General features: G+C 54.0%; 1 protein-coding gene across 9 annotated transcripts in view; it reads left to right on the forward strand.

Annotated features, from left to right (window-relative positions):
• Positions 1-14,163, forward strand: part of Cux2 (cut like homeobox 2) — a 177,340-nt gene that overhangs the window by 34,293 nt on the left and 128,884 nt on the right. Inside the window, exon 1 of one of the 9 annotated variants that reach the window (XM_057764412.1) lies at positions 10,982-11,104. The exons of the other annotated variants lie outside the window; for them this stretch is intronic. The gene's annotated coding sequence lies outside the window, so the exon portion shown is untranslated. Of the gene's footprint in view, positions 1-10,981; positions 11,105-14,163 lie in introns of those variants that run through there. 9 annotated transcript variants of the gene reach the window in all.

Consider the following 14,163-nt stretch of genomic DNA (forward strand, 5'->3'; position numbering starts at 1 on the left):
GTAAACAGAGGCCCCACAGAAGCGGCCTGTTTTAATTAGGGCATTAAAGTAGCTTAACGCTTACACTTTATATTTTTGTGAACTTGATTGTATAGCATTTTAAGCACCTGTGAACGTTTTAAGGACTCTGGGCGGTGGTTATTTGCAGTCTCACAGGAAAGCTTCTATTTTAAAGCAGGCTGTGGCGAGGGGCCTTGCAGACTTCTTTGCTGTGCCTCCCGGGGGAACGAGTCAGGTCACGATGTTGGCGTGTGGCCTATGGTTCCTGGATCTCACCCAGCCACTCTGGGGTCTCTCCTGCGGGGGTGCACCCTCCTGGGTGTTGGGACTTGGTGATCCTGGGAGTCTAGCCGGTGTGCTCAGAAGCCTGATGGTCTTTCCCCAGTGTCTTTCCCCCTCCTATATGTCTTTGTCCCTCCCTTTTCTAGCCACTGGGGTGACTTGGACAACCTGCAACAGCTCCCAGCTCCCGACCCCCTCAATCTCTTCTCCATCCACTGTCTCTTTGCTCAGAAACCTTCCAGACCTCTCACCAAGGTCAGAGGAAATATAAAGGTGCACTCTCCCGCTCACCAAGGCCTTGGGCAGCCTTGGGTGCCCTCCTTTCCCTCGCATTCTCCCACAGCCCCAGCCTGCCCCGGATTCCCTCATTCTCTTAGCATCTGTTAACTTCTGTGTCTATGTGTGCATATATGCGTTCATGTACACGTGTGTGTGTGCATACATGCACGAGGAAGGCAGAGATCAAAGTCGGGTGTCTTCCTAAATTGTTCTTTGCCTTTCTTTTCTTTTCTTTTCTTTTTTTCTTTCCTTTCTTTTCTTTCTTCTTTTTTTTTTTTTATTGAGACAGGGTCTCTTGCTGAACCCTGGGCTTGCCAATTAAGCCAAGCTGGCTGGCCATGGCACCCCAGGGACCCACTTGTCTCGTGTCCCCAGAACTGTGATACATGTATCACCACGTCTGGCTTTTTACGCAAGGGCTGGGGATGGAACTCGGGTCCCTGTTCTGTGTCCTCAGCGCCTGCTGCTCTACACCAGTGGTTCTCAACTTTGCTAAAGCTGCGACCTTTTAATACAGTTCCTCATGTTGTGTTTTGTTGCTACCGCATAACTGTAACTTTGCTGCTGTTATGAACTGCGATGTAAAGATCTGATATGTTAGATGTCTGGTATGCAACCCTGGTGAAAAGATCATGACCCACAGGTTGAGAACCACTGTATTAGACCCTGCACCAAGCACACGGTGAGCTTCCCTACCCACTGGAGCTGGCCTTCAGAGAAGGGGAATTAGAATAAAGGCACAGACCAGGCACCTGGGTGGCCACCACAGTGCAGGCCTGAATGCCCTCTGGAGTCCCTCCTGTTAAAGGCTCCATCCTCAGCCTGAGACAGTGTTGGGAGTTGGCCAAACCTTTAAGAGGCGTGACCTAGTAGGAGGAAGTTAGATGACTGGGCATGCCCTTGAAGGGCACTGGGGACTCATGGTCCCTTTCTCTTCTTACTTCCTAGCTGAGAGGTAGCATTTGGAGATGTCCCCCACTAATAAAAATGAAAAATGAAGTCCTCAAAGAAGGGAAGAATAAGCCAGGGCTATTCTCACATGACCTCCCTGTTTCTTGTTCATCAGAGATAGACTGGGAATGTTGACACCACAGTGATGGGCAGAGGTCACCTCAGGGGTCTCTCCAGGGTGCCAGCCCAGGTCTGGAGCATGCTGAGGAGTCTAGAGGAGGGTTGGAAAGGCTGCCGCAGCCTTCTCTGTGGGGGGAAGCTTAGACAACATCAGATGGGAAGCCAGTGGGCTGAAAGGGTGAAGGGGCCCAACCAAAGAGACACCTTGCACACTTTTGGTTTGGACAGAGCCTGGGTTTGCTTGTGCCGTGGGACCTTTGTACACGCCACCGCCTTCCCCCAGGTTGCCTTCTCCCAGCTGGTCCCCGAGAGTCCAGTCCCTGACCATGTTAGTTGAAACACCCCTTGTCTGTATTCTGTTCAAGCCTTTGCTTCCTTCCCCAATGTGTGGTTCACTTTTCACCAGGTTCTAGATTGTTTATTTGAGGTCAGAGTCTCCTTAACACGTGGAGTTGAGAGATCTTGTTCCAGTTGGGACTGAGTGAATTTCCCACGGGTGATGGCCACCCAGGAACCTTCTCTGAGTCCAGTCTTGGCTGCAAGCTGTGTGGCTGGTGTGAGCCCAGGATCGGCCGTGTGGTGGTAGGCTGCAGGAGGCATCTGGCTCATGTGCAGTCTGGCCTGCAGCCTCGTTCCTGGTTCTTTTTTTTTTTTTTTTTTGGTTTTTCGAGACAGGGTTTCTCTGTGGCTTTGGAGCCTGTCCTGGAACTAGCTCTTGTAGACCAGGCTGGTCTCGAACTCACAGAGATCCGCCTACCTCTGCCTCCCAAGTGCTGGGATTAAAGGCGTGCGCCACCACCGCCCGGCTCGTTCCTGGTTCTTGAAACAGCATGGTGGCCACACTTAGGACTCATAGCAATGGCCTTGGTGATTGCCACTTCCACCAGCCACCAAACCCTGTCGTTAAGGGAGGGCATGCCTTCCACTCTTGTCAGAAACCTTGGCTGTGTGTCAAACTATATTCCCTTCGTGGGGAGTGCCAGAGGGCGGGGCTAAAGACCGTGTTGGTTTCATGGACGGGTGAAGTGCAGAGGCCACTGATGCCTGGGACTTCCTGACCTGGGGTGCGTCCAGCAGGGGAAACATTTTGATCAAAGGGAACATGTTCGGCTGACCTGATGATTTCTTCTCTTACTGATGAGAGCTTGGAACATATTGATTGAGGTGATCAACATTAGATCTTTCATAGTTAATGAGGAGCTGTCTGATTGATATTGGAAACAGTCACTGCCCGGGGCTTTTAATGAAGCCTGTGGAGTGGAGAGAGAGAGACACTTGACATTACAGGTGGAGGAGTGTGGGCAAGGGAGGAGGAGGGCTCTGCTCCAGCTGCTGCCCTCCATCCTTGAAGCCTCAGAGCCTGGCTCTGCCCATCCCTTGGTCTCTGGGACCCTTTGCATCATCTTCTGTGAAATGGGAATAATACTGTTCTCTCCGGGGGGCTTGGTGGCTTCGGAGGGTCAGAAGTGACTCTGCATGTGAAGCTCTTGGCATGATGGGGACACAGTGACGTTTCCTGTTGGTACCTGGCTGTGCAGTTGGTGAAATGGTTATACTGTAGAATTTCTTTCCACTGCTGTGGGTGATAGTGTTGAGCTAGACAGGGCGTTGTTCCTCGGGAGAAGGCACACACCGGCTTCTCCGACCAGCATGTCTTGGTGTTCATGGGCTTTGCCATGCGCCATCCATCCACCCAGTCATTGGGTCCTATGCTAGCGCAGGTAGGGAGGGAGGACGCGTGGATTTGACATTCCTTTGCCTGGAACAGCACTTGGACATAGTTGGAGCTTAGTAATTTTTTTAGAATGAGTATTAAGAACAAACATGCCTGGAGTGGGGGGTCTAAGAACCAAGGGCAAAATTTCAGAGAAATGGAAACTTAAGTTGGCATAAACCTGTCCTCGGCAGCTTTATACCCAAGAGCCTGAGATAGAAAAGAAGCCAGCTGGGTTTCAGTGAGCCCATGGTTATATTATGGTATGCTCCTGTGAACGGTGGTTAGACTGCTATAGTCTGCCTGAGCCCATGGCTGACTGTGGTATGTCCGTGTGAATCTTTGGCTAAACTGTGGTACAACCTATGTAAGCCTGCGTTTAATTATGGTATGCCCACATGAGCTAGTGGTTAGATTCTGGTGCATACAAATGAGCTGTTGGCTAGACTATAGTATGCCCAAATGAGCTTTTGGTTAGATTGTGATATGCCTGTGTGCATCCATGGTTAGACTGTGGTAGGCACATGTGAGACCTTGGTTAGACTGTGATATGCCTGTGTGCATCCATGGTTAGACGGTGGTATGCACATGTGAGCCCTTGAATAGACTGTGGTATGCACATGTGAGCCCTTGGTTAGACTGTGGTAGGCCTGTGTGAGGCCTTGGTTAGACTGTGGTAGGCCTGTGTGAGGCCTTGGTTAGACTGTGGTAGGCTTGTGTGAGCCCTTGGTTAGACTGTGGTAGGCTTGTGTGAGCCCTTGGTTAGACTGTGGTAGGCCTGTGTGAGGCCTTGGTTAGACTGTGGTAGGCTTGTGTGAGCCCTTGGTTAGACTGTGGTAGGCTTGTGTGAGCCCTTGGTTAGACTGTGGTAGGCTTGTATGAGCCCTTGGCCTCATCTCAAGCAAGGACGTTGCTGTACTTTGTTGGATGTTGTTATGTTTGTTTATAAGTGGGGAAACTGAGGCTTGAGGGGGGGAACTGGAGCTGTTCTCCCCTAGCCCCAGCTCCCTCTGTTTGGTTTGTCTCACTCCACTGTATTCTTAGAGTCCCCCATCCCTGTACAGTGACCCAGGAGCCAGCTCCGCAGGAATTCTAGCTGAGCTGAGATCTAGTCTGTAGGCCACCAGGCTGAGCCCTGGGCATTGACCCCTCTTTTCCACCCGAACAGTCTCCTCTCAGAGGAGGGATGAATTAAAGAAGAAAGCATCTAAAGGGTCCGTGAGGTACTGAGTCAGAGGGCTTAAGACCTGAGTTCAGATCCCCAGCACCCACAGACAAAGCACCTGTAGCCCAGTGCCGGAGCTGGAGGATCCACAATTCCTGGGGGTCTTTGACTAGCCAGTGTAGCTGAAGCAGTGAGCTCTAGGCTGGTGAGAGGCCCTGTCCCAAAGGAGGGGTGTCGTTCCTGAAGATGATGCCCGAGGCTGTTCTGTGACATGCTCACATACATGCCATACATGAAATGTGTGCGCGCACCCCCACCCCCGCGCCCAGAGTCAGCATAGTGAGGTGCAGGAGGCTGCATAGAGAGGACTGCCTAGGCGGGGGCAGCTGGCCCTATTTGGCCCTTTTATTCGGGTTGCAGAAGAGGGAGTCACACCTCAGGGTGACAGAGAAAGGATGTGACTCAGACACTCCTTTCCAGGAAGGCCTGGAGCCGACAGCTAGCACCGGGCTAACCAAGGTCAAGGTCCCGCTATGGGGACCTGAGTCTGGGAAGAAACGCAGCAGGGACATTGAGCGTACAGGTGGGCCACCTCAGCCAATGCACAGCCCCCATGCCAACTTTCCCTGATACCTTCTAGAGATCTGGAGGCAATGGTCGGCAGAGCAGTGTTAGGCCACACTCCTTCCACGGGCTCCAGGGAGGTTGTCCCTGTTCTTCAGCCCTGGTCACGTAGGCAGGGCCTCGCTGCACAGGCTGCCCTGCGTCTCCCCTCCCTGGCACCCCTGGCACCCTTCTGTCAGTTCCGTGCTTCTCTTTCTTTCCACTTTGGAGGGGCTAGTCGTGGGAGTGGGGTCACCCTAGCCCCATATGCCACCTTCACTTGACTCGATTGAATCTCCCAAAGTCCTAGATCTGGGGCCACATCTTGGGATTCTGAGAAGATGTGAATTGGGTGGGGGGTGTCACGCTTCAACCCAACCCCAGCATCATCAGGAGACATTTGGGGTGAGGGTATCCTCTGTGCTTGGAGTTTGGGGACTCCAGGCTTTGTGTCGGCCGTGTGTGACTGTCTCCACAGCTACAGGTGGAACCACGGATAGGCTGTGCACCATGATGGGGCCTTGGCCAGAGGTTGCCCGTGGACCTTGCTGTGCCTGAGGAGACCCCCCGCCCCTTGAGGGGTGGAGCTCATGCCACCCTCGCCAGCCTCAGTTTTCCGCTCAGTAAGGTGGGGATGGCAGTCTGGGTTGTGCTTCACCCCTTCCAGGCAGTGAAGGCCTTAAACCCATTGTTTCATGCTAGGGGTAGGGGCGTCCAAGGGCCTCTCTGTTGAGACAAAGAATGTGGGACTTGGAGAAGTATGACCCCAGTGATGGCTGCTGGTTTCAGGAGCTCAGCCCCACTTCTGGGACCCAGCGAGTGATTTGCCAAGAATGGGCCAACAGGACTGGGCCAAGCTCTTTATTAATAAAGTCACAGTGGGGACTCTGAGGCTCCTCTTTGCAGGGGTTCTGTGAGGGGGGAGCTGATTGCTATCCCATTTTACAGACAGTGTAACTGAGGCATGGGCAGGGTGAAGCCCACTGTGCAAGGCTACGCAGCTAGCCAGTGGCAGAATCAGAATTCAAATGCATGTCTCCCCTCCTTAGGTGCCTCCGTGCCTCAGTTTACCTTTCCTCTAGTGGAGTCATGCGATCCCTCCTCTGCAGTGGAACCACTCCTAACCTCAGAGGTGACAAGAACTCCGGTGCACTCTGGAAGTCTCAGATTCCCTGTCCCTCCCTCACACCACCACTTGAGATCTTTACACGGATGGGAACTGTGTGCGGGGTGGTGAGCCTGGGGCGGCGGTGAGCGCGCGTGTGTTTGCAGCAAATATTTTATAATAGACAGGCCTCGTCTGCCACTTCTAAAAGTAGTGGGGGAAAAAAACCCACTTTGAGAAAATAAAAATAGCCCCATTGCCTAAGATGCTGAAGTCACTAGCTCGGCAGGGACAGCGAGCAAGTCCTGGGGTAGAAACTTCTGGGACAGATGCCTACACTTCTAGGGAACAAGTCCCCATGGTTGGCTTTTGGACAAATGGGCCACTTGTCCATATCTTCTCTTCTGAGACTCAGAGGGGTGCCTCCCATGAGATGTTCATCCTCCTTATTCTTTCCAGTGACTTTACAGTTGATCATTGTTCTGACTGTGGCCACGGAGCTCCTATTTTGTGGAGTCCCAATTGTGCCTGGTGAAATGGGAGCTTGGCTGGGCCTTTGTGCCCATCTCGAGCCTGAGGCTGCCAACCCTGTGCCTCCAGGCTTGAGCCTGAACTAGTGTGTATCTTATAGGGCCCCCACCGGGAGGAGATGGACGGAGAAGGGCTTCCTGGGTGGCCTTGGGTTAAATAAGTATCGGCCACTGATGGAAGTGGTGGCCAACAACATCACCACGGGAGCCTTGATCCTGCACATCACAGAGGAAGCTTGGTGAGAGGAGTCATTGGGCCCAGCAGAGCTATGGGGACAGGGAGAAATGTGGAGACTGGTTCCTGGCCGCTGCCCTGTCATCTACAGCCAGGAGAGTCTAGATGAGGGTCACTGTTTGAACCGGGAGGGGTGCGGGAACCTGGATGTGAGAAGCGTGTCTTTCCTTGGTGCTCCTAGTAGTACCACCATCCAAAGCAGTGACAAGATGGTGGGGTTCTGTGGCGTGCGTGGGATTTGTCTGTGGGACCAGAGTTTGGATAGGTTTGTTTTTGGCGGTAGGGTAGAAACAGCTACTAAGTTGTTTCTTTGTCCGCATCACCTTGTGAGCAGTGGATCCTTGCTGAGAGTCCTCTCCTGCCCTCAGGCATTTCTCAGGGACAGCTTTTGTTGAATGAGTCACTGTTGGTTTTCCTGGGGGAGCACAAAGCTCAGAGGAATTTGGGATCAAGCTCTGGTTAGTGACCAGCTGTGCGTCCTTAGGCAGGTGGCTTGCCCTCTCAGGGGTTTGGTTTTGTCTTGTTTGATCTTGGTCTTTGAAATGGAGGCAAGGATCCATGGGTCCCTGTTTTACATTCGATTCCTCATTTGTCAAGTGTCCTGTGACTGTCCACCTGGGCTGTCGTGAAAGGCTCCTGGGAGGAACGTTCAGGGCTGTTCTGTCGTCATGGCCTTGCTCGCAGTGGGACTTTCCAAGCTACCAGTGCTGTATGACGTCCCACACTTCACTCACGGTGGCCCAGGAGGCTCATGGCCCCTGTCTACTGTGTTTGGGCACTGTTACTCTGTCATGCCCCTCCCAGTATCATTTTGATTTTTGGTTTTTTTTTGTTTTTTGTTTGTTTGTTTTTTGTTTGCTTGCTTGTTTTTTTTTTTTTTTTTTCTTTTTTCAACACAGGGTTTCTCAGTAGCTATGGAGCCAGTCTTGGAACTCGGGGTTGAGTTCAGGCTGGCCTTGAACTCACAGAGATCCACCTGCCTCTGCCTCCTGAGTGCTAGGATTAAAGACACGTATCCCCACCACCTGGCTTGTTTTGTTTTTTCCTCAGAAAAAGTCTGACTTTGTAGCTTTGGCTATCCTGGAGCTCACTATGTAGACCAGGCTGTCCCCAAACTCACAGAGATTTGCCTGCTTCTGCCTCCTGAGTTTTATGCCTCCTTCCCTCCCAATATCTTGAAGCCACAGTTGGGGGTACTTTGGACCAGTGGATTCGGTACATTCTTGGTCAGATTCCTGGAGCCTGGCCCCAGATCTGGCCTGGGGAGAGCCAGAGTGGAGCCTGGGAGTGAGGGTGGCTCACCAGCGCCCCCCCCCCCCCCCCCCCCCCCCCCCGGTCAGGCTGAATTTCTTTCTGTAGGGTCTTAGATGCAGCTGGGGCCCCGTGGGAGTGCCTGGGGCACGGCTTATCCTGAGCACAGAGTTCCCCGAGTGAGTTTCAGTTGAAGGGTGTTAGTGCCACTGAGCTCCCCATCAGCGGGAACAGCAGGATTGGCAGGAACAGCCCAGGGAGCAAAGCATCATTGTTCCTGGAGCCTGGTTCATACCCTTGTGACTTCTAGGGGCTAAGATAGAGCCTCTCAGCATGGGCAAGGTGGAGATGAACCACGCTTCATTCTGCAGCTGCTGACCTTGGCTCTCTAACACCCCCCCCCTCCCCACACACACACCACTGCTGTCCTGGGCAACCGTCCCAGTGGCCTCCATGCTTGAATGATGGAGGCCAGGCCCCAGGCTGCTGCTATCCGTGTGGTAGCTTGAGAATCTGAAAAGTAGACCCTCCCTTGTGCCTTCTCATCAGAACCCATCTTGACTTCCCTGGCTTCTTCTGATATGCCCAGGAGGTTACTGTGGGGTCCTCAGCTGTGTGTGCCTCCTGAGCCCCAGGGATGGCTGTGCGGTGAGATCCACATTATTCTGGGCTGGGCCCAAGGGTCTTAGATACTCAGTCTCACCACCCACCTCCCTTCTACCTCCTTTCCGGCCCCCCCTTCCCACAGTACTCCCCAGCCCTTCCTCCCTTTCCCTCTCAGCCCGGGGCACTAGGGAGAAAACAAAGACTCTTGGATCTCTCTTTTTGGCTTTATTTATTAAAGACAAACTAATATGGGAGACAGGCACAGGGCACCAGCAGCAGTGGGAGAGCTTTAAAATTCTATTAATCATGGCAGCGGTAACGAATGCTTATGAAGGTGTCTTGGATGCATGGGGGGTGCCTGATAACTGAGACAGGCTGCTGCGACAGGGATAGTGGGGAAGCCCGCCCATCTCAGCACAGGCTGGGGATACCACACTCAACCGCACCCAGGGCCGGACTGGAAGCAGCCACAGGAGCCACATGCTGCTGGTCCAGGCACAGGCTTGGGGCTGTATGATACCCAGGAACTTCACTGGGTCCCAGGAACAGTGCAGGGTCTTTATGATTTTGTTGGGGTTCAGGTGAGCGTGCACTGGGGTTCAAGTGGGCTTGTGTTGGGATCCAAGGGTCCAGGTGAGCATGTGTCAGGGCTGAGGGGGCTCCCTTTCTTGTGTAGTTTGTACCCAGGGTTGGGCATCTGGTGAGTGAGTTTCAGGAGCTGTTTTGTGGCATGAGCTCCCGCCATGGTGGCCTGTGCACTTGACCTTTTTGCAGAGAGCTCTCCTGCCACCACAGAGAGCAGGACTGCAGGGAGAAAGCTGGCAGGAGCTGCTCTAGAGGGCCAGGCCTGTGTCCAGGGTCCTAAGCCTGGAGACTGAGAGTCCTCAGAGTATTGTTGGAGCCACAGACAGATGTCCACTGGTGTTTCCATTGCCCACCTGTTGTTCCACTAGGGTCTGACCTGGTAGCCCTTAGCAGGACAGGTAAAAGCCCAAAGCCTGTGTCACCATCCTCCTGTTAGTGTGTCCTTGCTTGCTTCTATCTTTTCTGGTTCTCTCTGGCATCTGTGGGAGGAAGACCTAAGCTCTGGGCTGTTGTTGCCCCAATTGTTGGCTCATTCATCCTTCAACTCCCGGGATCTAGTGGTTTATTGCAGGTTGCCCTCAGGGAATCCCAGGATCAGATAGACTCAGAATGAGGCAGGTAGAGGAAGCTGACTTGAGCTGGCAGCTGGGAGGCCCAAGAGCTGTGGGTAGGTGCTTGGCTAGCCTGGAAGTCCGAGGCCAGCTGCCTGGATGGGGACAGCAGCCTGTGTTCCGCGTCCCAGTGAAGATGGGATCTAGACTGTCCTGCTGGACATAGGATCTCGGGCCCCCCAGCTGGGGTAAAAGTGACATGGAGGCTTAGAGGTGACTGAGTATGTTCTGATGGGAGAAGGCAACTGGAGCAAAAGCCAGAGTCACAGCCCAGAGGGCCTGGGGCCCCCAGGGTTGGAGCAAGGCCCCAGCTAAACTAGCATTTTGTGTCCTTTTCCTGGGGGCTGATTCACGTAGCTCACTCTGCTCTCTCAGGCCCTGTGTGGTCTCCTTTCTCATCTGAGCTGTTACTGGGCTCAGATTAGGCCCTATAGGGGGTGTGAAGTGAGATGGTGAGCAAGTAGGGTGCTTTGTGAGTGGGTAATGGAGCCCCACTTTTCATCCCGCCTCCCACTGTCAGATCTCGCCACTTGAAAGCCAGTGTGTGTGGTGCTAATGTGGAAAGCAGGGCTGGGGCCACAGGGACCCAACTTACTGAGATGTGATTGTGGGGAAAGTTGGGGTATCATTGTAGATTTGAGACTTCTGATTGCCCTGACCACTTCAGTGGGGCCTGCAGGAACAATGTAGGTGACCAGCGGGTCCCAGGGCTGGAGCCTGGGACACAGTACTTCGTGTCCCTTCGATGCCTGGCCCTGCTGGTGGTCAGTGCAGGGGGGAGGTGGCATCTAGCTGTCTCAAGAGCCAAAGAGGTAACGCCACTGCCTTTAAAATTAGAAGGAAGATGTTTGTTGCGGAGCAGAACCTGCGTCAGCTCTGAGTCCTGTGGGAAGGGCCGCTAGCAGCCTTTCGCATTTATTTTTGCACATTCTTTGCATGTGCCGAGGCTGCTGACGGCCCTCGCTCAGCTCGCTCTTGGAGGGGCTCACGCTGCCCATCCCTGCTGTCACCGGCTGTCACTGGACGTTGCTGTATCGGTGGCTCTCGAGAGGACAGAGCTGCCCAGGGTGAGTGCAGGAGGATGTGGGGTGCGCAGGATTCAAGACGGTGTCCTTGTGTCTGTCCGTGTCCTGTCTACTGTGTGTGGTGGGGGGGCTGGATGTGTAACTTCATGATTTTCTCCCTCAGGTCATGGCTTTGAGAATCACCTGCATGTGAGGTGGCGTGGGGGTCTTTGTCCTGTGCATGTGTGTTCAGGGTTGCGGCTTTCAGGGTCTGCGCCTGTCTTCAGGAGGTGGCCATGGGTGTGGCTACATGCGGGTTTATGCTCTGCACCCTGTGTGGCCTTGGGGAGACCCAAGTCTGTAATCGTGGTTCCCTGTGGCTGCAGGTATGTTGTGTCTGCTTCAGGGAATGGACGTGTGTGAGCATACACTGTGTGCCTATACAAGGGTGTGTATAAGTGCCTTTGAACATATGTGCACGCACAGGGTGCGTGAACAGTGCACTGTGTGGGTGCACAGTGTGTGAGCGTTTTGGGTGAGCGATGGTTGGGCACACGTGAGCTGCATGTGTATGTGCACATGGCACTCTTTTGGCTCCTGCCAGCCAGAGCGAGGATGCCATGGACCTGCCTGGCCTTGAAAGCTGGTGCAGGCCGAGGGGGACAGGCAGACTGCCCAGCCGGTCCTGGATGGAGCTGTGACTGTTCCTCCACCCGGCCCTGCTTGCCGTCTGTGGTATTGTGGCTTGCTGTGGCCTGTGGCTGACAAGGGCTGCCCTGTCCCCAGGCTTTCCCAGCAGCATCTCCAGAGACGGCATCTCCGGCCCTGGAGATCATCAGGATGCTCGCTCAGTCCTCTTTGGGATACAACCTCCCTACGCTTTTACCCTCCAGGGCTTCCAGCTGGGGGAACCTTTCCCCTGCGTGGGTCTGCACAGTAGATCCTACCTTCTGCAGAGCAGGTGGCTGGATGGGAGAGGGAATGTCACAAAGCAGAAGTCAGGCACCTTGCAAGGTGCAGCGAACCCAGCCTCTGGGTGGTACTATATCCAGTCTGCCTTCCAGTGCTGTGTGGCCTTGAGCATGTCAGTTGGCCTCTCTGAGTCTCACTGCTTCGGCTGTAAGATGGAGTTGGCACAGTGCCGGGGCTGGTGGCTATTTCTCGTTTGTTACTGAGAAGACCTTTCTTGATCCGCACAGGTCTACATGGCCAGCTGGTGTGCGTTGTGTGTTCTATCCATGTGTGATCCTAGCCAGGTCAGTCTACCCGTGTCTCACTTTCCTTACCTTACTTATTAAGTAGCATTATTAACTGTACCTACGTCTTGGTGGTACTGTGAGTGTGTCTCCTCATTTTACATGAAAGGTTACAGAGCAGGCACTATTGTTGTTATTTCTGGAACAGTGGAATGCAGATTAAAACATCCCTAACCTGAAAGCACTCCCATTGTTCCACTCTGCGTGGAGGCCTCTTCTCCACAGCCCTGCCTGGGCTAGGATATAGGCAGCGGCAGCATGGCACGGGGGTGAAGGGCGGTGTCCCCGTGGGTGGGCCGATCTGTCCTCCTCTCTCCAGTAAACCAGCACAGTGGGTACACACTTGGCTGAAACCACCCTGGGCTGCAGCCAGGGGCAGGAGCAACTCACAGAAGGGACCCTGGCAGTGCTCACTCAGCCTTGGTTCAGCCACCTTCTGGCTTGCAGCAGTTGCGGCCACCCAGACTGTCGTGTGCTCCCTGCAGAGGTGACGTGTGAACGGTGGTGGCAGGCCTCAGGGGAGGGTGGTGTGGTGTTGCCCGATACAATGCCCGGAGTCAGCCGGCTCTATAGCCCCTGTGGGGTGCTTAGGTGCACAGCACCGTGCGTGGCCTGGGTGGGTGGCAAAGCCGTTTCCACTTAATCCTGGCATCCAGGTTGCTGTTAAAGTCCTGGCTTCTCTAAGTGCTGGGTGACCTTGAGCCAAGCGCTTGACCTCTCTGGCTCCCTCTCTAGCTGCTTACATTTTTTTTTTTAGTGTTTAAAAATCGGGTGTGTATATGCAGGCATGTGCACATGCCACAGGACATATGTGGAGGTCAGAGGACAACTTTTGGGAGCCAGTTCTCTCCTGCCACCCTGTGTGAATCTTGGTGGTAGGTGGTAGGCACCTTTGCCCACTGAGCTCTCTTGCTGGCCCTGCTTTACTCCTTTAACCTGGTGGATGACATAGTGAGCTCCTACTGTGGCCAAGGGTGCTGCTGGATTCAGGCCCAGCCTGGCAGCTGATAACAGGGTTATGATAGGGATCTGTGCCCTCCCCTCCCCCACCCCGCAGGCTGCGGTGGTGTAGTTGGTCACCAAACTGCAGGTATAATGACCGGAGATAGAGATGTCATGAAAGGCCAAGACCAGGGTGTGGGTTAGAAGCCGGTGGTGGGGGTGGGGGTGGGGGGATGGGGGGATGGGGGGGGTTGGGAAGCAACACTCCTAGTAGCTGTCAGCTGCAGGACCCTCATTCATCCAGCGAGTGAGTTCTTCTGGGCTCTTCCTGATGCAAGGGGGCCTGTGTCAGCGACAGAGAGCTGGTTTAATGCGCAGAACCCCTGTGGGTTTCTCCGGAACTGGGTCACGGTGAGGGAGACCCAGAGCTGCTCTCTCTGTCATGATTCAACTCTGTGGATCTGTGTAAGGTGCACTCAGGGGGCGCCCACTTCTACAGATCAGGAGACCCGAATGTTCCAGGCATGGCCTCCCGTGTCTCTATCTAGCTTCTGGGATGTGGTTGTCTCGGCAGGCAGCTTTCTCCCTACTCCTAAGGCTAGAGCGTTGCTCTTCCTTAGTAGGTACAGTAAGTGACTTGGGTGTCACACTGGAGGGACTCTCTGCCAGGGTGGTGAGTGGCTCGGAACACCTGTGCGTTCTTCTCCCACAAGTCCTGCCCTGGGCTCCATGACCACTAGCGCCTAGCCCTTGTGGTTGTATCTTTAGTCTTTCATGGGCACGACGAGGTCTTGTTCCACACCTGGCACCTAGCCCCATTGTACCCCGGCTGCCTGATGCTCCGTCACAGGCCAGGGTCTCTGATAGGCCACAGCTCCCCATTTGATCCCAACCCCGTGGCATAAAAATACACTAGGTGCCAAA

The sequence above is a fragment of the Chionomys nivalis genome, chromosome 3 (assembly GCF_950005125.1).
Source record: "Chionomys nivalis chromosome 3, mChiNiv1.1, whole genome shotgun sequence".
NCBI classification, from domain to species: Eukaryota; Metazoa; Chordata; class Mammalia; order Rodentia; family Cricetidae; genus Chionomys; species Chionomys nivalis.